The 27,984-nt window shown below is 43.4% G+C and overlaps 1 pseudogene; it reads left to right on the top strand.

The window, feature by feature from the left end:
* LOC132652391 (grainyhead-like protein 2 homolog) overlaps positions 1 to 27,984 on the top strand; it is a 56,362-nt pseudogene that overhangs the window by 11,706 nt on the left and 16,672 nt on the right.

Below are 27,984 nucleotides of genomic sequence, written 5' to 3'. Positions count from 1 at the left end.
CACCAACAATAACAAAACCCCAAACCATTGACCAGAATGGACGTAGCTACTACTTCAGATATTTTGCTCTCTTCAGCTGAGTGCTTGTATGTGTGTAGACTAACTTGACATCAACAATCTCTGCTGAATGTGTGTGTACGTGCCCACTCACACATGCGTGCTCTGAATAGCCTAACATTAGCAGGTCTTTCTACTCTGTACACACTAAAGAGCAGCATTTCCCAAGACTGCAGTTCTGAGGTATTTAACTGGGTTCTTTCTACCTTTACACATTTATTCTCTATCTACTCACCTCTCTAGCTCTTTCTCTGGTATCCTGAAATTTATTTTCACATTTATGGGCTTGTGTTTTTCTTTTATACTTTTTTCCTGTCATGAATAGTAGAGACTTTTTGTTCTTTTCCTTTTGTTCAAAACCATGCAAGAGGCCCAGCATGTAACACACAAACAAAACTAAGATGGAGATTATTTTCAGAGAAGATGAAGGTATGTGCAACTTAAGCAATCAAATAAGCAAACACACTGCAAGTTGTTCTGACCTTCACACACACCCCACAGGAGAGAGAGGAGGAGGAGGAATGGAGAGAGAGAGAGGATTTAGAATAAAAAGTTGTCTGTAAGCTTGTACCTGTAGAAACCCATCAGGTGATTATGGCCATGGCGTGCTGACATTTCCCCTGAGCCCTGCTTCCTTACTAGTCTACTTCTAATTAATGTTAAGTATCTGTGTTTGCTCTAATATTTAAAAGATGTCATCTAAAGCTGAGGCTGTTTTTTGAGGAGTGGTTGTTGAGATGGCTGGCTGATGACAACTGAAGATAAGAGGTCTTCATCCATCTGTAAATCTGTCTCTGAGGAAGACAAAAGCCAATGGGAAGCAGTGCCTAGCAGCACCTGTACTATAGGGCAAGTAGGCAGAGTCAGTGTGTAGAGATCTGAGGACCTGTGTCCTGTAGAGCAACTTCCCTTGTCTCTCCTCCTGTGTGTTGGTTTCTTCCTTCAGGTGCTCCTCTCTCAAGGTGCAGCTAGTGGTGAGCAAGCCCCGCCCAGTCCCTGCATGTGAGCCAGGAATGGACAGTACAGTCCCTCTGAGTTTAAGAGACAGCTTGTTAACAGAGCAGGTCTGTGATGGCAGTGACATTTCACTACAAGAAAGCAGTGAATTGGGGAGAACAGAATTTTTTAATCTTGTACAACTTTATAGTTACTTTAGGTGAGTGAGATTATGCTAATTAAAAGCTATCCTTAAACTCAGTACCTATCATGTCTCAGGTTTGCTATTTCTTTTCTTCCTCCTCCTCTTTCACTTTTTCATTTTAATTTTTATTTGGGTGTGTGTGTTTGTATGCATTTCCCATAGAGGCCAAAAGAGGCTGTCAGATTCCCCTTGAACTGGAGTTATAGGCAGTTGTAAACTTCCAAACATGGGTGCTAGGAACCAAGTTTGGATCCTCTGGAAGAGCACTGAATGCACTTACTTGCTGAATCATTTTTCCAGCCTCATCTAGCTGTCTCTTTTCCAGTATTTCTTTTTTCATCTGAGATGTCTAACAGGTGCTGTTGTTGAGTCAAGCTTTCATGTAGCAGAGGCTGGCTGTGATCTTTTGATAATCCTGCCACCATTGCCCAGTGCTGGAATTACAGGCTTGTGCAATCACACCCTGCTTTATTGGTGCTCTGTGTCAAGTACAGCGCTCTTAGAAAGCTAAACTTCTGGGTCTGGAGATGACTTAGTGGTTAAGAGCACTAGTCTTGTAGAGGACCCAAGTTCTATTTCCAGCACTCACATGGTGGCTCACAACCATCTGTGACTCCAGCTTTGAAGGGTCTGATGCTTCTAAACTCATAGAGCCTGGGCCATGCAAATGGTATACATACATACATACATACACACACACACCACGCACACACATGCAAAACACTTCTGTTCATAGAATAAAATGCATAAATCTGAAAAGTAATTTACAAAAATATAAATTTGGTAGTCATGGTGTACCTTCCTAGGGCATGCTTCTAAATGGACTCTCCCTTGAACTCTTCCTTGAACTCCTGGACACCAGAGGAGGGGACAAGATGTGCAAACATTGGTTTTTAGAATGCACAGAGAGAGCGAATGGACTGCCTAAAGGATGCCATAGTTCCGGGTGAGCAAGGTTCATAACTTTGCTGGTTCCCTACCCCACAGCATCAACAGGAAGTTGATGCCTTTTCTTAGGGAGCTTCTACGGCAGTTAAAAGATAAAGCCGTTTGTGCAGAAGTTACCATTCACTTAGACTAAGTTAGTATTTTGCTTAACTTAGGCCGATTTTAAGCAGGTTATCTGATAGAGAATATTATAGGGCATCCCATGGTCTCAAAAGTAAAGAGAGCACTGGGAGAGGCTCCTGGGAGAGGTCTCAGAAGGATTGAGTTACACACAGCCGAGCAGGGCAAATGGCGTTTTTCTGTGTTTGCTGGGGCGTGGTGTGGGCAGAGGGAGCTTTAAAAGGGAAAGACAAACATTTGCTGGAGTCTGTGGTATTGAACTTAAACAAAGCCTTGCCTTTGTTCCTCTTTTATAAGGTAAGGGCTGACAGGAAAACTGGAGCTAATGCTTGTGAACAAGGAGTAATCTTTGGATGGCATCTCACCGAAGATATCAGTTGATCTTTTGTTAGTGTGGAGCAGCCATGGTCTCTGCCCTGCATTCTACTTACGGCTCTGAACTTCACAGCTATAAGCTATTGTGTTGTGCAGAGAATTGGATTACACACTTGGATTTCATGACATAATGGTGTGTGCCTGTGTGCACAATGACTAATATTTGTTCAGCAATTACTATATATCAGGCACCCTGCTAGGCCTTTATACGTATTATCCAATTATTCGTGTTTCTAAGCAGGTGACAGCTTTCATCTGAGGAGTGAGTTGAAGTTAGTAGCTTACCTCAGTAATACAGCAAATGCACAACAGAGCCAAGCAAGTCTAGGCTGAGCACAGTCCTTCCATAGTGCTGGTCTATGTTGGAAGGACTGTGAAGGAACATCTCCACTCTCACGGCCAGGGAGACAAGGGTGTATTTGAGGCAGCAGATGAGATACCAGTTTTGAGAGATGGGATTCCTGGCCAGGCACAGGTCCTGCTCTCAGAGAAGCTAAGACAGGCCTGGAACTAAGGTGAACTTCCAAGACTCTTGCCTCCACCTCCCAGCACTGGTATCACAGGCAGGAACCACTGAGGCATGGCTTTTTCTTCTCCACTTTCAGCTGGAGAAAACAACTTAAGCAGCAAATTTATGTTCCTGTGTACAGTTGTATACAAAAACCACACAGACATTCACAGTGGCATTGGTTATAAACTAAAAGCTGGAAACAGCCTAATTGGGGGGCGGGATTTCTCATTCTATATGTAAGCATTTTTTTTTTTCCAATGCAGTTTATTCAGGAACATTGAACAATCCTCGGACCCCGGGGAAAGCCAGCCCCCACAGCTTAAATAGCCTCTAGGTAGCCAACCCAGGCGTGCCACGGGGGCAATGCAGATAGGTCCACATACATGGAAGCAAGCCAGATCCTCGGCCTTAGCCAAATGTGGAGTTGTTCGTGACAGAGAGCACTCACCATCGGGAAGGTGGAAGGCGGAAACCAGCTCCATCTTTAAGGCATAGCATTCCGCAGCTCTCTACAGTTCCCCCTTTTTGTTTTAGACGCATCAGGCAAGAGTAGAGGTCTGATCTCTGATATTAGAAATAAATTGGGACTTTGTACAGATGTTCATTTAGGTGTCATCCACCCAAAGAGCATCAGACCCGTCCAATACCTTTTTCTCAGAGGCGGGACCTGGGGCATCAACCCACATGCAATCAGACATGCTCTTCTCTGGGTCCAAAGCGGCTGACCCTGAGTGCAGTGCTTAGCCTCGCATCCTGAGCTTATCATTTTAGCTTTTTATGGTATCCAACCATGCTTGGGGAGAATGTCCTGCTTCAATGGCTGTAAAGGCCTGAATGATCATGGCTGCATCACACTGTTGTGAGACTCTAATCTTGCATATATACCACAGGCAAACCAAGGAGACCAACACCAGAAGGCCTGCTAACACTCCCATGCCCGCCCATTCCTTCAGATGATTCATGGCTGCAGCAATCCATGTTGATAATCCATATGTAAGCATTTTTAAAGAGACACAGCTATCAGATTTCATCATTATGTGGGAAAAGTGAGAATTGGGAATATGTGTTCTCTTCTGCCCTTTGCAGAATAGGACAGAACTCACATTTCCATAGTACACTGAGGTACTTGACTGGGGAGCAAGGGTGGGAGAGTGTTTGCAGTTTTGCTTTTGGTGCCTTTTGAGTTTTGTATTGGATTAGAGCATTACAAAGTTTTTAGATCTGGGGATGTGGCTAAGTTGCTAGGCTGCTCACCTAGTATGTGCAAAGCCCAGGTTTTGATCACCAGCCACACACATACCAGGAATATATGAGGCCCTATCCAGAGAGGGTGTGATAGAGAGAAAGAGAGGACAAGAAAGCAAAACCACCAAAAAGTTGACTGAATTTACACTTAAATTCCCACAACAGGGAGCTTGTCAATGTGTGAAACAGTCACTGTTAGGCAGTGTCCAAGGCCCTCCTCATCCTAGTATGCTGCTGTGTAAGATCCAATGGGGTGGCAGAGCTCAACAGTGAAAATTGGAGATGAATGGAGTCTCTGGCCTAGACATCCCTCCTCCTAAGTTCTGTGGAGAAGTAGACTTAATCATTTTCTTTTTTTTTTTTTTTTTTTTTTTTTTTTTTTTTTGGTGAGACAGGGTTTCTCTGTGTTGTTCTGGCTGTCTTGGAACTCACTATTTAGACTGGGATGTACTTGAACTAAAAATCCCACCTTCCTCTGCGTCCCAGTGCTGGGATTAAAGGCATGCACCACCAGTCAGCCGATTTGATATTTTAAAAATAAATTTACCTTGATTTAATGTTTGTTTAATCATTGAGGCTTATAAACTGGAGTCATCTGAGGTTGGCTTTACAAACTCCCTGAGGAAAAATCTGGCCAGGATAGGGTAGTGTCCCCCTGAAAGAGCAGGGTTGGGGACCCCTGTGGTGCAGTAGAGCTACCTGAGCAGTGCACAGGGGTGGCCTGCTTGACTGCTCTGGCTCTGAGGAAGAACAGTTACAAAGATGAGCATCATGGAGGTTGGCTGGGGCTGTGTGGTGGGTGGCGAGGTTGGGGAAGCTCCTTACTTTTGCTTGTATGGCTCCTTTCCGGTTGAAAAGTATGGCCTCATTTAAATACCATAGCACCAAAGTGGGGATTATTAGAGCTTCTCAAAAGACAGGGTCTGCAAGAAGGAGGGCTGGCTGAAGGAGCTTCCTTCTGCTCCTTCCTTCCTTCCTTCCTTCCCTCCCTCCCTCTCCCCTTCTCTTTCTTTCTTTTTTCATTCTTTCATTCTCTCTCTCTGTTTTTGTTCAAGACTTTCACCCTGCTCTCAGCTGTAGAGAAAGCTGGCATCTTCTAACCCCCTCACTGCAGGTGACCCCACTTACCACTTGCATTGGAGGCTGTAGCCGAAGCCTCTGGCTCCCTGGGGAGCCCTGTGCCCTTTCACTACCAGCCTGCCTGGCCCAGGTTCATCTTACATTTTTAATGTTTCTCTCACCTACTCTGGAAGGGTGTGAACCCTGCCACTCCGGAGCCCCACTGCTTTTCTCAGGTCTCACTGGGCCTCTTACTGGGTACTGTGGCCCACACCTACTTGTCCCACTTGACGCATGACACGCGGGCCCCAGGGCAGCTTCAACGCTGATTCCAGGGATCTCTGCATCCCGCAGCCTTTGTTCTCACCCCTGATTCCTACAGGAAGCCTTCCCAGTTAAGCTCTTTACTTCTTTGCAAGTTCTCATAGCAAGTATGGTTTGTATTGTTCAACTAATTATGCTTGTTCCACAACATTGACTAGAACTGGGCATGAGCAGTGCTCTTGTCCCGGGAGCAGGGCCTGCTGTTAGAGAGCCTCTGTGCTTCTCATCTGTAGCCCTTCCAAGGGTGTGAGCATGTGTGGATAGGGAGGTGGTTAGCTGGATGGACAGACAGACAATCATGCTGAGTATGTTGTTGGTCTTATCGTAGCTATACTGCTACCTCAGTCACTAGGTAGGTAAATGGGCAAGCAGACACGCTGTCAGGTAGCTTCAGAGGGTATATCCGGTCAGCAGTGACCCACTGTGTTGTCTTGACAACTTCAGCTACTCTGTCAGTCTCAGCTTCTAGGTACTATTATGAAAGCATGATTGTGCATAAAGGAAAAATGCATATTTGGAAAAAAATTATGTTTCTTAACTCATTGAGTAAATACTTGATGAGGAACCTGATGAGGAACTTGATGAGGAACTTGATGAGGAATACTTGATGAGGAGCCTGGCAGAATGAAGCTGACCTGAGACAGAGAAATGGCCTTTTGGGCTTTTGCCCTCATGGAACAGGTAACTAAACACATTAAATTCAAATACTATTCAGTGTATGAAGAAAACAGAAAAGAGAAATGCAGTCAAGTATGCCTCTGGATGGGAAGGAGAGAAAAGTAACTCTGGCTTGTGTGTCTGAAGAGTTAGTATTGAACTGAAGTCTCAAAGGGGGCGGGGTAGTCGTCCAGTCGTCCAGCGTGGATCTGCAGAGACAGCAGACCGAAGTGCCCTGAAATGGACCAGATTTGACGTGCTCTGAAAACAACAACAAAAAACACACTGGTGGTGGAAAAACAGAAAAACCATGGCAGGGTAGAATGTGAGAGCAACTCAAATGTTCATCTGTGTGTATTCAGACGCACTTGTAGCATGTGTAAAAAATAAATACATTGTAAGAATGAAAGATAAAACAAAATAAAAGAAATACAGTAATCATATCTACAAGTGCTGTATAATCGGAGGCTTCAGGAAATCCTGAACAAAACAGCAAAGGGGCCTGAGAGCAGGTGTGGGGGCTGGTCTTGCCTTGCTATCCTCACCTCTGAGCACACTGCCAGCACAGGAGGATGCTTGTCACTGCTGGGTGAGTCACAGCGTGAAGTGAGCGATAGCTCACATTTTATTATGTTCTTGCTTGGCTAGAGTTTACTCTTACTTTTTTTGCCTGTTTCATTTGTCATTCCATCTGCACTCATGTGGAAGAAAAATGACAAAATGTAAGGAAGCTATCTAAAGGTCTTTAATAAGAACCAAGAACTAATCCCAGCACCTGGGAGGCAGAGGCAGAGGCAGAGGCAGAGGCAGAGGCAGAGGCAGAGGCAGAGGCAGAGGCAGGGGCAGAGGCAGAGGCAGAGGCAGAGGCAGAGGCAGAGGCAGAGGCAGAGGCAGAGGCAGAGGCAGAGGCAGAGGCAGAGGCAGAGGCAGAGGCAGGAGGATCTCTGAGTTCAGGACAGCTAGAGCCACATAGTGAGATCCTGTCTAAGGAAGGAGAAGGGGAGAGAAGAAGGAGGAGGGGTGGGAGGAGGAGAGAGGGAGAAAGGGAAAGAAGGAGGGGGAGGAGAGGGAGGAAGAAGAAAAAAGAGGAGAGAAATTGGCACCAACACACTTACTTATTTATATAATATTTATGAAGGGAGAATGGGTTCTAGTGTTAAACTTATTTCTTGGTGCACACCCTACCTGTGGTTATTGCAATAAACCTGTGTGATTCTTTAGATGAGTTCTTTAGGATCCTGAGTATTAGGAAATACATTAATATATAAATAGCCTTTAGCCAGAAAGATAGTACAAGTACAAAATTCAATTTGTATGAAGTCAAATAAATCCATGACACTGAATCATGGTTGTGAGGATTTAGTTTTAAATCTTAAATTGCTTTCTAAATTAAATCAATTAAAGATAGGGTTGACTGTTTCTATTGGAAAGCCCAAGGAACAGTGGAAATTAACAATGAGATCATGGGTTGGCTCTGAAGCTCCCTGCTGTGTTCATTTTAATAAACTGTCTTATTTGCCTGGTGTGCAGCTGGGGTTGAGACCTCAGCAAAGTCACTTTTATGTTCGAAGCCACAAAAGGGGAATTGTCACTCACATGTAACAAGTGATTTTATTTTTAAAAAGTCACATGCTTTAGACTGCTTTTTCTGGGGAAGGTGTCTAAAAAATTATCTGCTTCACTCTGAACATGTAAGGAAATTGAAATGGTGTCTATTATTTGCCTGACTGCACAAGATTTAATTAGTCTTCCTGAAGAAGGAAAAGTGTGCTTCTAGAATTAGAGGAATCCACCTGAGGTTTGGGAAGGATGTAAGCAGAGGCCGCACAATTGTGTGTAACTCAGGGACAGGTCAGCTATGTACCGAGTCCATCTGCTCTTTGCATAGCCTGAGCTCCTGTTGAAGCTAGAAATAACTTTCTGTGCTTGACATTTAGATGAACATTCAGGGGGTGAAATCATGCTTTGTCCTCAGATCTGCAACACATTTACGTTGGGTTCTTTGTAGGTCAACTTAGGGGAAAGTTGCTCTTGTGTTTGCCTACTGCTGGTGGAGCTGTGGGACATGGTTGGGTTTGCAAAAAGAAGCAAATGCTTATCAGCTCCTCGGCCAAGGTTTCAGTTAACAGCCTTCTGTGCCGCCCCACCCCCACTTCCGTTAAAGTTCAACCATTTGGATTTTGAGTGTGGCACAGCCAGGCTGTGATTGATGCCATCAGACCCTGAAACTGCTTTCCAGGAGGTGGCCAGGAGAAGGAAGCGCTGCTGAGCCCAGCACAGCACCCTGCATGCTGGGCTGACCCAAGAGATGCCAGCACAGAAGGCAGGCTCCTGAGGTTTACCTTTTATGGGATCAGGCTGCCTTGAGTCTGAGCCACTCTGGGCCTTCTGTGGAGACCTTTCTCTTTTAAGAGCATTAAATCTAAATATCTCCCTGTTGAACTCTATTGGCTTTTAAGGACCTTGTGTACAGGGTGATTGACTTTTATGGCTCCTCCAAGGATGACTGAGTCTATTTATTGCCAGTGAGCATCCGTTATCTCATTGGCTCTAGATGACTAGGCTACTTAAGTGGTCCTTGTAAATAGTCATGATCTGTTGCTCTAGCTCTCTTAGGTCAGACTTGTAGATGACAGACCATAATTAGCTTTTCTTCCTAGCTATCATTGACCCTCAGTGAATGACATGCAAATTAGCAAGCCAGTCATGTAGGAAATATCCACCAGAACATTGTCTTCTCTTCTACTAGGCAGACCTATAGATGGAGTCTGGAGTGATGGTGGATTACATCAGGGAGATCTTTGTGAAATGCAGGGCCAGAATTAGGGACAACCACTAGTTCAGCAGAGTGAGCATTTTGTTTGCTGATACAAAACTGCATTCTGGCCTAGATCATCCCATTGGCAGCAATAGAACAAGTCAAGTGTGCCTAGAAAAGGACGCCTCCTTCCTGACCATCACATCAGTGGTCATGTTGCTACTGTAATCTTTAAGACACCAGCACGTATCTCTCACCCCATCTCACCCCTGCCTTCTGTGGTTGCAGGGCACAGAGCTTGCATATTTGTGTTGCTGCAGCCTCAGGAAACTTAAGATGTTTGAAAACATTTGCTGCTTAAGTGAATGTTAAATAAAATTTCTCTGTCATTTAGGGACTCTCCAAGGTAGCATTTTCTGTTACTGTGACTGTTATGGACAGAATATTTCTACACTGGAAGTTTGGAAGATGCATCCTGCCTGCCATAGTCTTCATTACTCAGGCATTTGCATCTTCAGTTGATCTCACCCCCCTGCCCCCAGGCTTCTTTAGATTCTGTGAGGCCCCTGCTCAAATCTAGAGTATCTGTGGCTTATGTTTCACTAGTTTCCTCCAGGCTGAGGACTTTGTTCTGCGGGACCTCTGCTCACACCTCTCTTGTACTCGACCACTGTATGATGGTCATTGCTGAACACTGGTTGCATTCTCCTTGAATTGTTAGCTTCTGTCTCTTTCTAAGATCCTACACCATTTAATGCATTGTGTGCTTCACTGTGTGCTTCCATGGATACTTATAGACTGAATAAATGAATGAAAAGAATGAATGAGTGAAATGAATGTATATATTTAAAAAGTATCTTTTCTTTATTTTTATAATATATAACATGATATTACAGGGTATATAAAGAGCAAAGTAGGGAAATTAAACTATGTATTATACAGTTATTCTTTCCCTTCCTGTGCGCACGCACCTATGCCTGTGTCTGTGTACAAAGCCGCTAAAATTTATTGTACACCATGCCTGTAATTCCAGCTCTAGAGAGCCTTAATCAGGAGGATCACCACAAGTTTAATACTAGCCTGGGCTAAAGAGGGAGCTTCAAGTTTCAGGTGACCTTGAGCTGCCAAGGGGACCCTGTCTCAAAGACAAACAGATGGGAAAACATTTCTTTAACACAAATCCAATGTCTCTCAGAGTACCCACACATTAGATCTCTAGACGTACAGTGAGACAGAGTACCTTTAGTATTTGTTTTCGGGTTTTGGCTAGAAAGGTGGGAGCTAGTGGCACAGCTGGCAAAGTTGTTGTAATTAGTACATCATTGAAACTTGTCAAATGTCCTTAGACACCCCTGATGGGCATAAGGAGGAGCTCACAGGTAAAAGGATGTGTGAAGAGGTGAAGCACTGACAATTAGATGCCTGGTGGTGTAAATTACTAAAAGTCTACAGGGTATCAAACAGATCAGCCCGGTACCTAGGAAGAACTCTGTGGCCTTCATTTTCCTTCAGGGCAACTCTAGGCACTTTCACAGAGGCACAAAGGTTTTGACATCCATCAAAAGCCCACTTTTGATGGGATAACACTTTTGAAACTTTGTGTTACACATAATAATATATGTCCCAGTCCACCCCTGTCCCTGCTACCCTTCCTCCTAGTTCTTGTCAGTGTTCTTTGCTCATTCCAATAAAAATCACTATTACATAGTGTCTATATTAGTTTGTGTCACAATGACCAGAGCACCTGTTAGAAACAGCTTAGTGGAAGAAAGGTGTTTTGTTTTTCTTTCTTTTCCCAGAGTTTCAGAAGGTCCCAGTGCATTGTGGGTGGGAGGCATCATGGTAGGAGTGTGTGGCAGAGGCTGTTCAGATCAAGGTGGACCTGAAGGCAGAGAGCATGCCAAGAGCCAGGGGCTGGCTATATAACATAGGACCCAGAGACAGAGTTCCCAGCCAGGCCACTTCCTAAAGCTTTCATAGCCTCTAACAGCACTCATCTCTGGGGGAATTGTAGATGCAAACTATGAAAATGCCATCTTTTGGCTGTGACCCACCATTATGTAGAACAGGGTCATTTTTAGCTCATTTACACTCATCCTCTGTCTTTACCAATCCTTTACAGTGAAACTTGTTTTTTATTCTGTTAATCAAATAGAACTCTCAAAAACTGATTAGAGTTTCTGTCCTGTTGGCATCATGTCATTTCTATTGTATATTTTTTGTTTGTTTGTTTGTTTTTTAGCTTGAAGTTTTTAAAAGTTTTTCTATTGCATTTCCTGATGCCACATGTTATAAGATGAGGATTTAGTTTGTTCAGAATCTTGCTATAATTCCCAGGTTGCACTGGTCCTCATGATCCTCCTGACTCAGTTCCCTGACTGCTGGATTATAGGTGTGTGCCACCACTTCCTGTTAACAGGAGGAGGTTTATGCTGCTATTTAATCCCTCCTGTTTCGTTTCTTGCCTTTGCCAGCTCCTCTTCTTCACTAATGTGGAGTAGGTTAGCATTTAGATTTTCTTTTTCAGAAAGGAGAGGGCTTGCAGGCACTTTAACGGGACCATTGAACATGGCAAGTATTGAGTGACATGTATGAGGCCCCTTAGCTGGTTAATGCTACTAGAGGCTGAAGTCGGGGATTTTGACTTGCAATCTAGTGGGATTCCTGTAAGTTCAGTTATCTAATGCTTAGTGAGTTCTTTGCTAGGCATTGTATTAGGTGCCAGGTCATATTAAATAATAAGAAATTATTCCAGACAGACCTCACACTCCACAGTCAAGGAAGGAAGTTTTACAAAACATAACTGGGTTTCAATGCTATTCTAGTAAAAAAGAATAGTTATCTAATTATTATTATTTTTTATCCTGCAGGTCAGAAGTTAGGGAAAGTTATAATTAGAAGTGTCAACTTCTTAGATTAATTGACTAATTTAGTATGTGGGTGTGCCTGAGTGTATGTATGTGTGCCACGTGCATCCAGGAGCATATAGAAGCCAGAAGACGGTGTCAGATCCCCTGGAACTGGAGTTACAACAGTTGTGCACCACCGTGTGGGTCCCGGAAATCAAACCCTAGTCCTCTGCAAGAGTAGCAAGTGCTCTTAACTGCTGACACATTTCTGTAGCCCCAGAAGTGGCGATTTTAATATACCAAGAAAATAACCTAGTTAACTCATTTATAGTGATGTGCTTTCTAGACAGTCATTTAAATTGTCTATTTCAAGTTCAAATATCAAAGCAAATTGTTTAGAAGTTTACAGCCATATAATGTTTTGTGCATCTGGCAGGATTCTATGGGAGAGTATTGAACAGTTATCAGTTGTCCTTATAGGTTTGTGTAGGATTTTCACTTCACATGCCTGCCTGCCTCCCTCTTTGAAGGTCCTCTGCATGGCAGTTTGTGAACTTTCTTCTTTTTCTGCCTCCTTCAGATTTTCATCACAGTGAATTGATTGAGTACAGATTTCTCCTCCCAGAAGGGCGTGAAAGGACTTCCTTTGATGATTCAGATTGACACATACAGTTACAATAACCGCAGCAATAAACCCATCCACAGAGCGTACTGCCAGATCAAGGTCTTCTGCGACAAGGTGAGTAAAGACAAATTTGTCAGAAAGGTTCTGTTATGGCTAGATGTTCTTTTTAATGACATTTCTCCCTTGTCGCTGTTCTCGGCCAACCACAGAGACATGGCAGTCTTTTATTCTCAAGTCCTGTTAGATATTTAGGGAGTCACCAATCCACTGTCCTTTGTCTTGGCTCTTGCTGTTTTCAGTATTTTTACCATTAATTTAATGACTGGCATTGCCCTGGGGCTTAGTTCTCTCAGGCTGATAAAACAAAATACCTGAGGCTAGGTGGTGTGAACAATAGAAATGTACTTTCTACGGAAACCTCAGCGCTATGAGTTCAGTCCCTGTGAGGGACTTCCTGGCTGCCGGTAGGCATGTTCTTTCCTTATGCTCACATGGAAGAAAAAGAGAAGAGCTCTCCTGTGTCTTTTCACGGGACACTGTCACATCAGGGATCAGCCTCATCACCTCACCAGCGTTAAGGGCTTCGCTTCAGCACATGACGGGTGAAATGAGGGAACCTTCAGTTTGTAGCATACTGTGCTTTGGTCCGAGCGTGCAGCTGAGATGACAGATCTGGAATATCCGCTGGGTGTAGACACTACTGTAGAACACACATTGCAATCTTGGCCATTTGTTGAGTTGCATGGGGCCTCACCTAGAACTTTCAGGACTAAAAACCTTGCCTACAAAATAAGTTCATCATTTCTTACACAGCACACAGTGCTTTCATCTCCATGATTGCTACTATAAACTTTAACAGAATAGTTAGAATAAGAAAGCTTCAACCCTGAAGGTCAGGTACAAGAGATGGTCACAGGTGTGAGCACGTGTACTGATCATTTGACAGCCTGTGTGAGGTCAGCCTCTGTGAGGGCAAGTAACGGAGCCTAAGGTACTCATTGGAAAGCACCAAGGGGCCTTCTGAGGACAGGGTGTGAGGTGGGCTGGGGGAAAAAATTCTAAAGACCCTAGCTGGCTGGTGTGTGCAAAGGGACTGACATTGCTATGTTGTTTTGCATGAGAAGTTACAATGTAAAGCCCTGATCTAAGGGGAAAACCCTGTTCTGGGCAAAACTGGTAAGAGTAAAATCAGCTACTGGAGTGGGCAAACAGGTGGCCGGGAAAGAAAAGCACAAAAGAAAATTAAGATAGGAAGGGACACTCTCCTGGTTAGTTTTTGCCACACAGCTGGAGAGTTTTCTCGTAAGAGAAGGGCCAACCGAGAAAATTCCTCTAGCAGATTAGCATGTGTGTAAGTCTAAGGAGCAGTTTCTTGATTGATGGGTGATGTGGAAGGGCTTAGCTTACTAAGGGCTTAGTTTGCTAGCCCTGGGCAGGAGATCCTGGGTATATAAGAAAGCAAACTGAGCAAATCTTGAAGAGCAAGCCAGTACGAGACATTTCTTCATGGTCTCTGATTCTGTTCCTGCCTCCAGGTTCCTGCCTTGAGTTTTTCTCCCTCAGTGATGGCCTGCACCTGTAAGAGGAAGTAAGCCCTTTGCTCTCCAGGTTGCTTTTGCCATGGTCTTTATTGTAACAATAGAAAGCACACAGAAATGTCTATCTATACTCTGTATTTATATACAGAGTAGGCCATCTTATAAAACAGAAGACCAGGGGCTGGCTCAGTCCTAAAGAACACTTGCTGCTCTTGAAAAGGACTCAGATTCAGTTTCCAGTAACTGACAGCTTTACAGTTGGCAACTCCAGTTTCAAGGGATCTGGTACCCTCTTCTGGCCTCTGTGGGCACCAGGCACTCATGTGGTGCATGTACACATGTGCAAACAAAACACTCCCCAAAATAAAATGAATAAACCTTAAAGCAACAATAACAGTGCGCTTCTTTGTATTACTGTGTGAACATTTAAGAAGAGGGATTGTAGGTTACAAGCCTCAGGGGAGAACTGTCCTGGCTTCTCATGTTGCCCAAAGTGACTCCGAAAATAGCCCCCCCAAAAAAAAAACGCATTTCATTAAAAACAAGATTAAGGTCAGACCAACTTCCTTATGAACAGTGAATGAACATCATGAAGCTACTACCACCCAGCAGATGAAAAACAGCCCAATATCTCAAAGTGAGCCAATGAATCTCGCTAACAGGAAGCTTGAAAACCATGTATATGAAGAATAGACCTATGCTTGAGCTCACGCAAGAACTTGCAATAGAAGCAGAAGTATTCCATAATGTACGAGAAGCAGCTAGTGGCTAGGCCAGTGACAGGTCATAAGGAGGTGCAGGTGGGAAAACAGCGCAGAATAGAAGGAAATTATAAAAGAGAGGAGTGAACATACCACATACAAGAGCTAGAAATGACTGAATATTTGTAGAACAGTGGTCATTGAGAAGAACAAACCAAGAAAAAAAAAACAATAAACTCCCAAGCAACAGAATACAACAAATGCAAAAATGGTACATCAGAACCATGGGAGAGTGTTTATACCGTGCTGGGGGAACTGGCTCAGGAAAACAATATGAAACAACAGCTATCAGATGGGCAGAGTGGCACACACCTTTTAACCCAGCACTAGGGAGGCAGAGGCAGGTGTGTGTCTGTAAGTTTGACCAGCCGTGTCTATGTAGTGTGTTCCAAGACAGCCAGTGAGACTCTGTCTCAGGGGGTTAAAAAAAGAAAGCATAGCTATCAGACTTTGAAAAGATGAAAACTATTCTTTGGGCATTTAATTAAAGGAAAATAAATAATTAGAAGTGAATAGGGATATTTTTATCATCAAAAATTTCAACAGTAATACTATATCAGGAGAAAATAGTTATCTGAATAGAATAAAGTAAACCAAGGACTTTTTTTCTACCCAATTAACTCCAATGTAAAGAATATAGAAAAACACAAACTTCAAATAAAACATAAACGACAATATAACATCCCAATTCTGGTGAATATTCCTTCTCCCTAAATCTAGTAGAGAATAAACTCTAGACATGGAATGTGAAAGCACAGGTGATATGCTGATGGAGGGCACACAGTTATCTGTAAATCGGAGAGTGCAGACATGTAGCCATCATGTAGCCATCAGTGTGGCCTACTACTACTACTTAGTCATAGGATGACTACTGAAAAGCTCAATAAACTGCAGGGAAATGGCTCAGTGGATAAGAGTACTTTTTATGTAAGCACAAGGCCCTAAATTTGAATCCTTACCACTAGTATAAAAATCTGGGCGTATTGCATGTGCCTGTAACATTGGGATTGTTTCTGAGGCATGTGGGTGTCCAGCCACTCACTGTAGCTTAAATGTCAAACTTTAGGTTCAATGAGAGACCTGTCTCAAGGCAATAAGTCAGGGCATAATAGAGGAGGACATTCCAAATGCTTCTCTGGCCTCAGAACACACTGAAGGACACTTGCACACAACACACATACATACAAGTGAGGTAACAAAGACAGTGTAATCTCACTGGCTGCTTATAGGTATACACTGGTGACTACTTCAGATTAGATGATGGAGAAGAGAAATGAAAAGAGGCCCGTAGCTAATTCCATGCTACCCTTCATTCTTAAAGCTACACCAGTCTGTTTTAAATTGCCTGTTATAGCAATGAAATAGCACAGGGAGGAATGTGTCCCTGTGAGCCAAGAGAAGTGACAGCAGAGAGGAAATGGTTAAGAGAAGATAATAAAAGCCACTGGAATTGCACTGTAGGCACAGCTGTATAGCCCTTATAGAACCGAGGGACAGTTAGGTAGCCTCCAGAGCCCAGAGGCCATTTGACGCAACACTCAGTGAGTACATACACATGGGTCAAAGGCACTTGGCTGGACTCACGCAGCAGAGGAGCTGGGTCCAGACATAGATCTGTCTCAGTTCAGACTCCTTGAATCAATAGCTAACTTTATACACTGAATGTGAGAGTGACTACTGATCATTCAAAAAACCCAAAACTAAACAAACACACACACAAAACCCCAAACTTGTAGGGAGGAGAGTATTGCACTGTGGTTGTGAGCCTATGTCATAGAGGAAAAGAGGCTTTAAGGGATAAAATGGGCTCATTATACCAGTTGTTTGCCAATTAAAAAAAAAAAAACAAACCTATTTTCATTCAGTTATTTTTCCTTTCAGTGAGAAAGGAAGAGAAGGGGAATGTGTACGTTCCCTACCTGCCCCAAAGCTTTGTTTTTGAAGTCACATGGCGGGGCCTTAGGCTAGGAAAAGGTGGTTGGAAAAACCATTTACTTGTATGGCTATGATTTTAAACATTGAAAACCCAGAATGGATCACTCTCGTGTACGCTTTGCCAATAAGAAAGGTCACATTCCTAATAGTTCCTGTTTTAAATGCCCTAATGAAGCATGATGGATTGGCTTTTTTTTTTCAAGCAGTGAGTGATGACATAGGTTTCTGTATATTGCAGTGTTAAGGAGTGGGGAATGTCAAGAAACTCACATGAAGAAGAGTCTTAGGACCTTGTGGATGGGTTAACTGTAATTGCATCAGCTGCATCAAATTTGCCCTCTTAAATGAAATGGACTTCTTCCCTAAGTGTAGAAGTAATGTTTTCTGGAAGTTTTGGCGACAAGTACTCCTAGGAAATAAAGTGATGCAAGATCTTGGTGGAGGCAGATCTGTCTGTACTGAATGTGTAGTGCTTTTTTGGGTCTTACTGAAATCACAGCTTTATTTAGAAATGAGAATGACAGTTCCCCAAGAGTGTATAATGTGTTTCTAGTTCCTGAAAACTATACTGCACATATATAATTTTTTCCAAAAATACGCTTAATTCATTTTATGATCTTGTATAAAACCCCATATGTGGTAGCCACAGCTGGAGCCTAGGTCCTCTGAACTCTGGTGAGGGTTTTCTCAAGGTGGTCCATGAATTCCTGATGAGGTTATTTGATGAACACAGTCTTTCCCAGAGGTTCCAGGATCAAGAAGCTGTAGGACTTGGAGATGGCATGAAAGGTGGCCTTGATGGAGTTTCCCAGGGTGGCAGTGCAGCCCTGTCTTATGTTGGCGGTCATTAATACTGGCCATACTTAGCAGCTTTCTGGACACAGGAGCAGAGATGATGCCAGTGCCTCTCAGTTGGGGGGGACTCAGCAGTGTGGAACCACAGCTTCCTGTCACTCTGCATGGAACAATGTGGGGCTTGCCAATCTTGTTCCCCAACTAGCCTTTCCATACAGAAAGAGTGGAAAGCTTGGCCAAGATGATAGCCCCTCGGGTTTTGATTGGCTATATCCTTGGACCACTTAATACCAGGGCCAACATAACTATTCTAGTCCCCAATAGCAATTAAAGCCTTGAACTGGGTCCTCATTGCAGCATCTACCCTGGCAAGATCTTCAGAATCTCATCTTTTGGGGATGCTCTCAGGAAAAAGCTGATGGTCTAGGATTCCTTAATGGGTGGGGAGAAGAGGTAAATTGTCTCCAGAAATTCTATTTTCAAGTCCTTGACCAGGTGGCCCAGCTTGGTGACAGGGATCCACTCCGTGTCTTTGGCTTTACCTCCAGAAGCCTCACAGCTTCTATTATAACCTCAGTCCCCAAGGCTACTGCCAAGTCCTCTGCAGAAGCTGTTGTGGCCTTCCAAGCCTGGACCAGAGGTATTCTGCATCATCCACTGTTTGCTGTTTTCCTGAAGAGGAGGTTGATATAGATAATTCTTAAACAATTCTTTCTTGGCTATTCTCAGAAATAGCACAAATAAAACCATTCTTTAAAAGTAAAATTTCTTGGGCTGTACCCATTTTTATTGGTTACTTTTCTCGTGCTAAGATAAAATGCTATATGGGTCCAGAGGGTTGAGTTTATCATGGCAGGTGAGGCATAGCAGTGTGAAAGTAAGCATGAAAGTAGGAGCAGGAAGATGAGATGCAGGCATAGTGCAGAGAGAGAAAGTGGAGTGAGGTTTTAAACTCTCTTAAGCCCACCCCCAGTGATGCACTTTCTCCAATGAGCCTTTCTCCAATGATGCCAGCTTCCCAGGAATCACCACCAACTGGGGACCAAGTGTTTGCATACTAGGCTCTGGAGAATGTTCTCATTCAGGTCATTGCACTATCTGTCTGAGTTAGCCGTCTAGCACTGGGATAAAGCCCATGACCAAAAGCAGCAGGTGGGAGAGTGGGCTTGTTTCGTCTTATTCTTCCAGGGCACATCACAGAGTGAAGGCAGGGAAGGAGCTCACAGCAGGAACCTGGAGGCAGGAACTGAGGCAGTGGTTATGGAGGAGAGCTGCTTACTGACTTGCCCTGCTCCTGCACACCCCCTCTCCCCGGCTTGCTCAGCTTGCTTTCTTAGATCCAGGAGCCTGTGCCATGGCCGACACCACTGCCAGCAGGCTGGGCCTTTTCTCATCCATCAAGAAAATGCTCCACAGGCATTTTCTCAGTTGAGATTCTCTCCTATAACTTTAGCTTGTGTCAAGTTGATCAACAAACAAATAAAACAAAACAAAAACACAGCAAACTAACCAGGGCAATATTCAGCATGATGAGTGTTTTTCACATGACACTAATACTTAAAAATAACACAAAATTTGACAATGAAAAAATAATTTGTATAATTTTGGGATGTGTCTTGAGTGAACTATAATTTATAGGGGTAGATAATACATATTTGTATGGAATACTGAATTACACATAGCTTCCAACACATGGCAAAGTGCTCTGTATGTATCTAAGAAAAAATGTTGCCATTTCCCACTCCAAACTTGAAGTTGGTTTGAGCAAGGTGTTACTGGGGGCATTTAGAATTGATTTCTCTTTGTTTAAACACAAAGGCTCTACAAAAATCTGTGTTATTTTGATGAGTTTTTTTGTAGCCGGTGTATCTATATTTCTCTATGTTGTCCCTCTTGCTGTGGATTTCCATGACCTGTAAGTATCAGTGACACCTCAAAATTTAATGTAAAATAGCATAAGAACCACTAGTTCTTTGGTAGTTTTTGGTATGAAAGATGCATTGTGATTATCTGAGTCCCATCTATGGAAAACAGCAGTGGCCCATCCTTCAAGAACTCCCTCCAAAGCCATGGTGCTCTTGCTGAACCCAAGTCCCCACTGTATCCTAGTCTTGTCTGGCTTTCTGCTCTAAGTCAGTAAGACCAGTAAGAGTCAGTGTGACCAAAAGTGTATTTGGTTTGTCTGAAGGGTGCAGATTACTGGGTGCTTTATGTGGTGTGTGTCACTGTTTCCTAAACAGACTGCAAGGAAAGAGACTGTTAACATGGACCTAGGTAGCAGGTTTGGCTTGGTGTCCTGTGAATGTCACCTGTGAATTGTGAATTCATGGTGTACTTGAATTCTGCTGAAGCCAGAATGGAGGAAGCTGTGCTGGATGCCTTTCTGGGATCAGGAGAGGAAAACAGGTTAAGAAATGGCCCAAAAGAAATATGAACAGCAAATGATGCTGACACCAGGGGCAGCTGATCAGGTAGTGGAGCAGGAGAAGGCCTTGAATTTGGCTAATAAGAAGTCAAATTACAAAGAACAGGAGCACAGAAGTGAGTGAATGCATGTTTCTCCTACGTGGTAGAGTGAGCACCATCTCTAAGCATACAGGGAAATACGATAATTTCATGTGCAGAGTGATCCCGCATCTTTGTGTGGCTACAAAAATGCCCCCTTTATTTCTTCCTGTGATGATTTTTGAAAAAATTCATAACCATAGGCAGAGGAAAACTTGCCCTGGGAAGTGGCACTTGCCTGAAAGCTGTCTGTGCCTAGGAGCGGACGCCATGGGCCAGTGCTTAGGCTGTTCTATTAATAGCACTGAGCTACCCAGCAGGTGACACTGGGCCAGAGAACTCAGCCTGTTCTTTCCCCATGGATTCAAAAGCCAAGTTCATGGAGTAGGCATGAGACAGGAAGAGGCAGCAATCCGATGAGCTGGCCTTACAGGTCAGAATGTAGCATGAAGATCTGTGAGTGTTCTCATTTTGCTGAGGCAGGAGGCTTCCTGGCTTCCTCTTCCCATCTTCATGCTGTGTGTGAGAGAGAGAAAGAAAATGAGAATATTCTTTTATGCTCTGAAAACATACCTTGCTTGGTCTCTGTTTTCCCCATCAGGGAGCAGAAAGAAAAATCCGAGATGAAGAGAGAAAGCAGAATAGGAAGAAAGGGAAGGGCCAGGCCTCCCAAACCCTGTAAGTCAACAACTGTAAGTCAACCCCTCCCCAATGCTGATTGTAGCCAGCAGGGTCCTTTGAAGAGACAGAAGAAGCTGGCTACAGGGGAAGGTACGAAGGCTCCAGGTGTGGCCTGCTTTGCCCCTACAGTGCAGACAGGGGCAGCGTTGACATGGAAAGCAAACAGAAGTCCTCCGCGGTACACACAGGACAGCTGGAAGTGGAGGAGCCTTCCACCCTCATTGTACTTCCCAGAATCCCATGCTCTTTTTGTTTATTTGGGCCTGGGGAAGGGCATTTGAAGCATAATCTAGGCTGCTGGGAAAGCTTTGGGGGAGGATCATGAACTTGGCTGACAGTGTTCATGTGTGCATAGCCCTGTTCTGTGGTTGTTGTGGTTTCGTGCAGCCTCTGACGGGAAGCTGGCCGCCATACCTTTACAGAAGAAAAGTGACATCACGTACTTCAAAACCATGCCTGACCTGCACTCGCAGCCCGTGCTCTTCATACCAGATGTTCACTTTGCCAACCTGCAGAGGACTGGACAGGTACTACTTTTGCTCACAGCCTCCTACTGCCCTCCTCAGGGTGTGCTGGTGTGTACGCAGAACAGGCCACAAAAATAAACTCAAGCAGCAGGGGAATGGCAACACAAAAAGTAGGTTTTTACAGAAAACATTGTCTTGGGTGGAAATACTGGCATGCTAAGGCAAAGAAAGGTGTGAGCTGTTATTAGAGCATTGTTGACAACAGGACAGGAGAAAGCTCCTCATCTGCCTGTTCAAGTTGTGGTGTCTGTGAAGCAGACTCGGTCAGTGCACATATCGCCACCTAGTGGTGAGAGGTAAAACTGTTTCATACACTTCATACATACATTTGCCCAGAGGAGAGAAATTAAGATCTTGTCAACAATTTTTTCCTTAGCAAATTAGTAGTTCTCATTGAGTGGATAAATCATTAGTCATCTGAGGGAAAAAGAGTGTTAGATCTTCCTTCAAAAACACAATAGCCAAGTCCTATGGTTATATCTACAAATGAAATGAAGGATTGGAAATCAAATAAATATTCAATAATTAAATCATTATGACAGCTTAGTTTTGTGGAAGATTATGCAGACACTGAAATTTAATGATGAAAACTATGCATCCACAGGAGAATTAATTATGATTTTGTTCAATAAAAACTAAAAGTAGGGTACTGGTGTGCAGGGTCTAGCACTCCAGTGCTGACGGAGCTGAACTGGAGCTTGCTCAGGGTTTTTCCTGTGCTAACTGAAGACTGGTCCTCTATAAGGGAAGGTTTACAGAATTCTCGGGTGATGCTGATGTTATTTCCTTTACTCTTTAAGGTTACTTCTCCCAAGGGAGAAATGAAAACTGGAGAAGAAAGAAAAGATGTTTCTTAGCATCAGCCCGAGTTTGTTTTGGCCATACTAATTGGGACTTTAATTTTGCCTCGTTTTGTTTTCTTTTGAATCCAGAATCCTTAGCTGAAAGGATTGTTTTGAGAAATAGGAGCATTATGACAAACTCAAGTCCCCTCGCATTCTAAGTGCTGGGACTTGACATCAGCCTGATTTCTCAATCTTGCAGCTTCTCCTTTTTCTGGAGAATGTTTTATATAGTGACAAGGCAGCTGTACAAGCAGAGGATCATGGTGTGTGGGGGGGTTGCATGTGTGCATATGCATGAGTGTGTGTGTTTATTTGTTTCTCGGTTCATGATATAATATGATAATAAATATATTCATACTTTTTGCATGGAGTACATTTCTACTAAAATTCATTTTAACATTTCTATCTTGTCTTATTACATAGGAACCAATATATAAGAGGAAAGAATATGAATATTGTATCTTTTCCAGAAAAGACAGCCAGCAAGGCTGTGTGTGAGAGAGAGAGATGGTTGCCTGCATGTGGCACCACTGTCTGGCACTGTCTGCAGGATACTTCAGTTTCTCTAATTCTGATTGTGCTTGCCACTGCTCGTTCCTAATGACACTTGTCCTTGGAGATCTTCCTTTTGCCACATGACCTTTAGAGCATGAAGAGAGTTAATGAATGAAAAACTGAAATAAAAAGAGGAAGATGTGGCTCCCCTTAAAGTGTGGAGATTTTTATTGTATATGTAAAGGACAAAGCAGGCAGAGGGAGGAGTCCAGGCTGAACATGGCCAGCTGACTAAACGGGCAAGGAGAGAGAAGTAAGAGAGAAGCCAAGAGCTGCCACCAGGTTCAAGAGGCAAAGAAAGCCAAAATGGCTGAGTTACATGCTGTTGGAACAGGAAGTCCAGCCAAGAGAGGAGTGTAGGGGAGGGGTTGGGGTGAGGTATGTTGAGAGGAGCCACAGGTCCTGAGGGATGCTGGCCCGATTTGATATGTGAAATAGGCATCCCAGTTAAATATTTGTCCACCAGTTTCTTTGCTGACAGTTTACCCTTACATTTCTGTGGTGATGGGAAACCAGGGTAAGCCCCCTTTGACGAACAAACACCCGGGAGCCAGCACAGCCTTTCTAAAGAATGTGTTTAGATCTTACCAACAGATTTTCTTATTGTCAGGAGCAACATTTGGCAGAGAGCCAGAGTAACCTGATCAGATCAGACCAGCTTAAGCTAGAAATAGTCACATTTCTGAATTTACTTTATAAAATCTAACACACACACCATTGCTAATCAAATGTATCTTTTTTCCTCTTCACAGATAGTTTGTACAGTCAGACAACTCATTCAGATTTCTGTTTTATCCTGTCTGACATGAGCCTCTTGTTTTCCCCACAGGTGTATTACAACACAGATGACAAACTAGAAGGGTAAGAGCAGTCCTTCATTCTAAGCACATAATGTTTGTTTGTGGGGTGGCAATGCACCTTCCCAGCCTGGGCCACCCTGGGCAGGAGATGGGACCTTCCCGTGTGCTGTGACCTAGAACGGAGAGAGGGGCAACAGGTGGTCACCTTTTCCTGCAAGCCCATCTTCTGTGCCTTCCCTTTCTCCCTGTGATCTGCCTTTGACTAAATGGTAATTTTGCAAATGTGGCCCATCCCTTCTAGTGCACTGTTTGTTGAAATCTTTCTGATAGGTCTTGCTTCCCATCGTTTCATCTCAGCACAAGATCTGGTTGAGAGTGTAAAAGCCTTTCCTGCTTTCAAAGCTGCCCGAGACACAAACAGCTCCTGAAGCCTTACTCAAGGTGTTGAATGGGGCCTGAGTAGCTTGAGAACCTGTTCACTGCCCTGTGGGTTTGGGGTAGGAAGTTGTCTTCTGTATCTTCCAGATGTGTCTCTCTGGCCCCATCTTTGCAGAGAATATATGCCCACCTATAAATGTTTAGGGGCAGCTAACTCTTCAGTGTAGTTTCTTTCCTTAACTCATTTTATATACTCAGAAGCTTGCAGGTATGAAAGGGCTGTTTTAAGGTCACGAGATGACTCTTCTCGGACACAGTAATGTTGGTAGAACATTCTCACGGGGTAGGTGTTGAGCTGCCTTCTATTTGAATATTGCCAGTGACGAATGCTCTCTGCATATGAGGAAGCTCATTATATTATTTCTAAGAGCTGGGTGGTTTCAGCTTTTAGAGTTTAAAGGAGGAAAACTGTACTTTGGCTTATTCTTTTGGAACAACATAGGGCAGAGGCAGGGGCAGATGCCAGAGCTGTTCCTCTGTGGCCTCTACCAGTTAGAGAATGTCATTTAGGCTTCCAGTCTCTTGAATGACACTGCCTATGTTTAGTATGATCTTCTCTGGTTAATTAATTCTTTTTGGAAACATCCTGACAAACATACCCAAGAGTGTGTTTTACAAATCTTCTTAGGGTCTCTCATTTCATATTGGTTAACAGTTGAGATTATCATAGCACGTTCTCTCTGATAACAGTGTTCAACTTCTGTCCATTCACTCCTGCTCTGTTCTCTGGATAAGCCTTTTCCACCCTCAACATTCAAACTTCTATTCTTCCCTGAAACTGTTCTTAGTTAAAATATAATTTTATCTTTTAATATCTTAATTTCTCTCATGGGAGACTACTAAATTTATACAACAACAGCAAAAAAGGAGCATTTTGCCTCTGTGTAGGTTTGTGTACCAGTTGCATGCCTATTGCCCATGAAGGCCAGAAAATGGCATTGAATCCCTGGACCTGGAGTTACAGATGATTATGAACTGTGCTATGGATGCTGGAAATTAAACCCAGGTCCTCTGGAAGAGCAGCCAGTGCTTTTAACCTCATAGTTCTCCAGCCTGACCACTAAGTTGGTTTTGTTTTCTTTTTATTTGCTTTTGTTTTCTGAATACATGTGTTTAGAACCTCCTGAATTGCAGATTATGTTGGGAACTCTCTTATAATCCAAAGGCTATATTTTTCTCTTAAAGCAGGCTAAAACCACATTCATTCCTTAATACATATTTTATGCTTATTGTTTGCATTAGTTGTGTATACCTAACATCCCAAGATAAATTTCCTACAAACCATAGTCAAACTTTCCCATTCCTATGTAAAACACTTCATAATTGGTGAAGGAAGTATAGCTGATATTGCTGGCTTTATTCCTGAAGCAGAAGTTTTCAAGTGACAGACCAAGGGCCAGATCTTCTTTTGGTGGGGGTGGGGGTGGGCAGGGTCTCAGTCTGTAGCCCTAGCTGCCTGGAACACACCATGTAGGTCAGGCTGGCCTTGAGCTCACAGAGATCTTCCTCCTGAGTGCTGGGATTAAAGGTGTGTATGCCACACAGCCTCAATCACCCATTTTGAATGGTCTACAGACTAAGATGGTTTCAATAGTTTAAAAACCTCCAGCATTACATGATCAGTGATATGAAGTACACCCGAGCCTCTGCAAGGAATGTTTTTCTGGAACACAGCTGTATTAGTTCCTTCATGTGTTCTCTATGGTTTCTTTGGTGATACAGCAGCAGAATTGAGTGTTACAGTAAGAATCTGAAAAACCTTTGCTGCTGGGCCCTTTTTAGACAAAGTTTGCCACCTTCCGTCTCAGAGGAAGACACTCTCAAAGGAATTAAATTAAATAACCCCCAGGCTGCTTAGGACTGGAACTTGTCCAGGACCAAATCTCTAAAATCAGTTGTAAATCCTTTAAGTATTGATTAGAAAGACAAGCATAGTGGCTCATGCCTCTAGTCCCAGAAATCAGGGATCTGAGGCAGGAGGATCAAACGTTTTGGCTAGCCCAGTCTGTCTAGAAAATAAAAACTCCCATTTCAAAAACAGAAATGGGTAGTTTGTTCTTTTTATCTTGGGACAGAAATAATCAAATTTCAGTTGGTTGGAACAAACAAGTGATTAGACCTATGAATTCTAATCTTTAAATCACATATTTTATAAAGAGACAGCATGGCGTCATGAAAAGAATGTTGGCTTGAGCTCAGGAAGCCAAGCCCATCCTCTGGACTGTTGTTTATCCACATGAAGCCTCATCCAGCCTAACCTTCCTGTCCCTAACCTCCATGTCCTCAGGTCTATACTGAGGGTGCTGTAGAAGGCTCTCTCTCTTACATCCCCAGCATTTGGCATTTTGCTTAGTGGTATTCCTGAGATAAAGTTCACAGGGAGTGTTATAAAGGGGAACTTTAGGAGAGTGTGAAGTGATTGTGCAGACCCATCAGCCTGTCTTTTGCAAGCTAAGTGGCCAGTGACCTACCTGTAACTCCACTGGTCTCTCCATAAGAATTGCCTGTGTTGTTGCGTAGTCATCTATTCCAAGGACAGCCATGTCCTGTACTTCCATACATCTATGGTTGAGCAATGTGGGCAGGTTAGTGCCTCTGTGTTAATGCATGCTGGGTCCTTGGCTATTGCTATATGTTAAAGTAATAGCACTCCCTGGATACCTTGGCTAGGTTCTGAATGCTTTTATGTGTATTCTTTTCATAATAGGAAATCTGGGAGATTTCCTATTATCTCCCAGATTTCCTATTATCTGCCATTAACAGTGAGGAAAAAGGCCTTGAGAAATTTGGAAACTTCTTCAAAGCTGTCTAGCTGGTACATGATAGAAGCACAGGTTGAGCCAGTGCCTACCCATAATTCCCAGCACTCACCAATGTGCCTCCATTGCCCCATTTCCTCAATTCTAGACCCATGCATGGCTGAGGGGAAGGCACAGGGGTGGGGGCTGGGCATATCCTATTGTGTAAGCTTTCTGGTCTTTACCAAGGTCTAACCTTGTTTCATCTCATGAGCTCTCCTGGCAGGGCAGACAGATCTCAGAGCTCTGAGGACACCGTGTGTGCTCATCTAGCCCTGAGGAGGTACTAACATCAGTGGCATTGTCACAGCAGCCATCAGGACGATGGATCAGGCCAAGCTTGTGATTTTGAGTTAGCTTCACTGTTTGCAGTAGTTAAAGAGGCTGGAGAATAACCCGCAGAGCGTGTCTGTGCCTTGTGCTCTCGAGAAGTTTCACCATAAGTCCTGGTAGCTTTGTAGCCCTCTCCATCCTTGCTCTTGTATCAGACCTAACATTTCTCAGGATTTTTTGGATGAATCTTAATATTGTTTGTTGCTTCCAAGGGTCTTGTTTTCCTTGTGATTAACCCCACAAGCCTATGGCTGAGTATGCTGCTGGCCCTGGGTTTTTCTAACTGATGGCCTCGTGATGGAGATGATGTCAGGGAAAGCTCTGCTCTGTTGCTCTCTGATCCTTTGAAAATGATTATATAGTGTCACTGAGCTGGGCACAAGAAGGCCTTCAGCCTGCATTCTTCTCATTAGAATGCGGGCAAGTCATAGCTGCCTTGTTTGGTTTTGCTTTGAAAAATAAATGAAACTACTGGATTCATAACATATAAAACTTACTGACTCCTACTGGGTTTATAGATTTGAAAGTGTTTGGCCTCCCAAGAGAAATGTGGTTTATCTGAGATACTATTTTAATGACAAAGCCTGCTGTGGCTTGGATTAAGTTGTTCTCAAAAGTCAACTGAACTGGAAAAAATATAAATGAATCTTACTTTGTGAAGCAGCTTGACTCACACAGCATGAGAAGGTATCTGATAACATTTCAGGCAATTTACCAGTTATTAACCTAATAGTGCCTGGCTGCTATGTGTATGGATTTTTTTTTAATCTTCTAGTTCTAAGTTCATGGTCACTAGTTCATGGT

This window comes from Meriones unguiculatus, chromosome 1 (assembly GCF_030254825.1).
Source record: "Meriones unguiculatus strain TT.TT164.6M chromosome 1, Bangor_MerUng_6.1, whole genome shotgun sequence".
Lineage (NCBI taxonomy): Eukaryota > Metazoa > Chordata > Mammalia > Rodentia > Muridae > Meriones > Meriones unguiculatus.
This window is presented reverse-complemented; position numbering and strand designations above follow the sequence as displayed.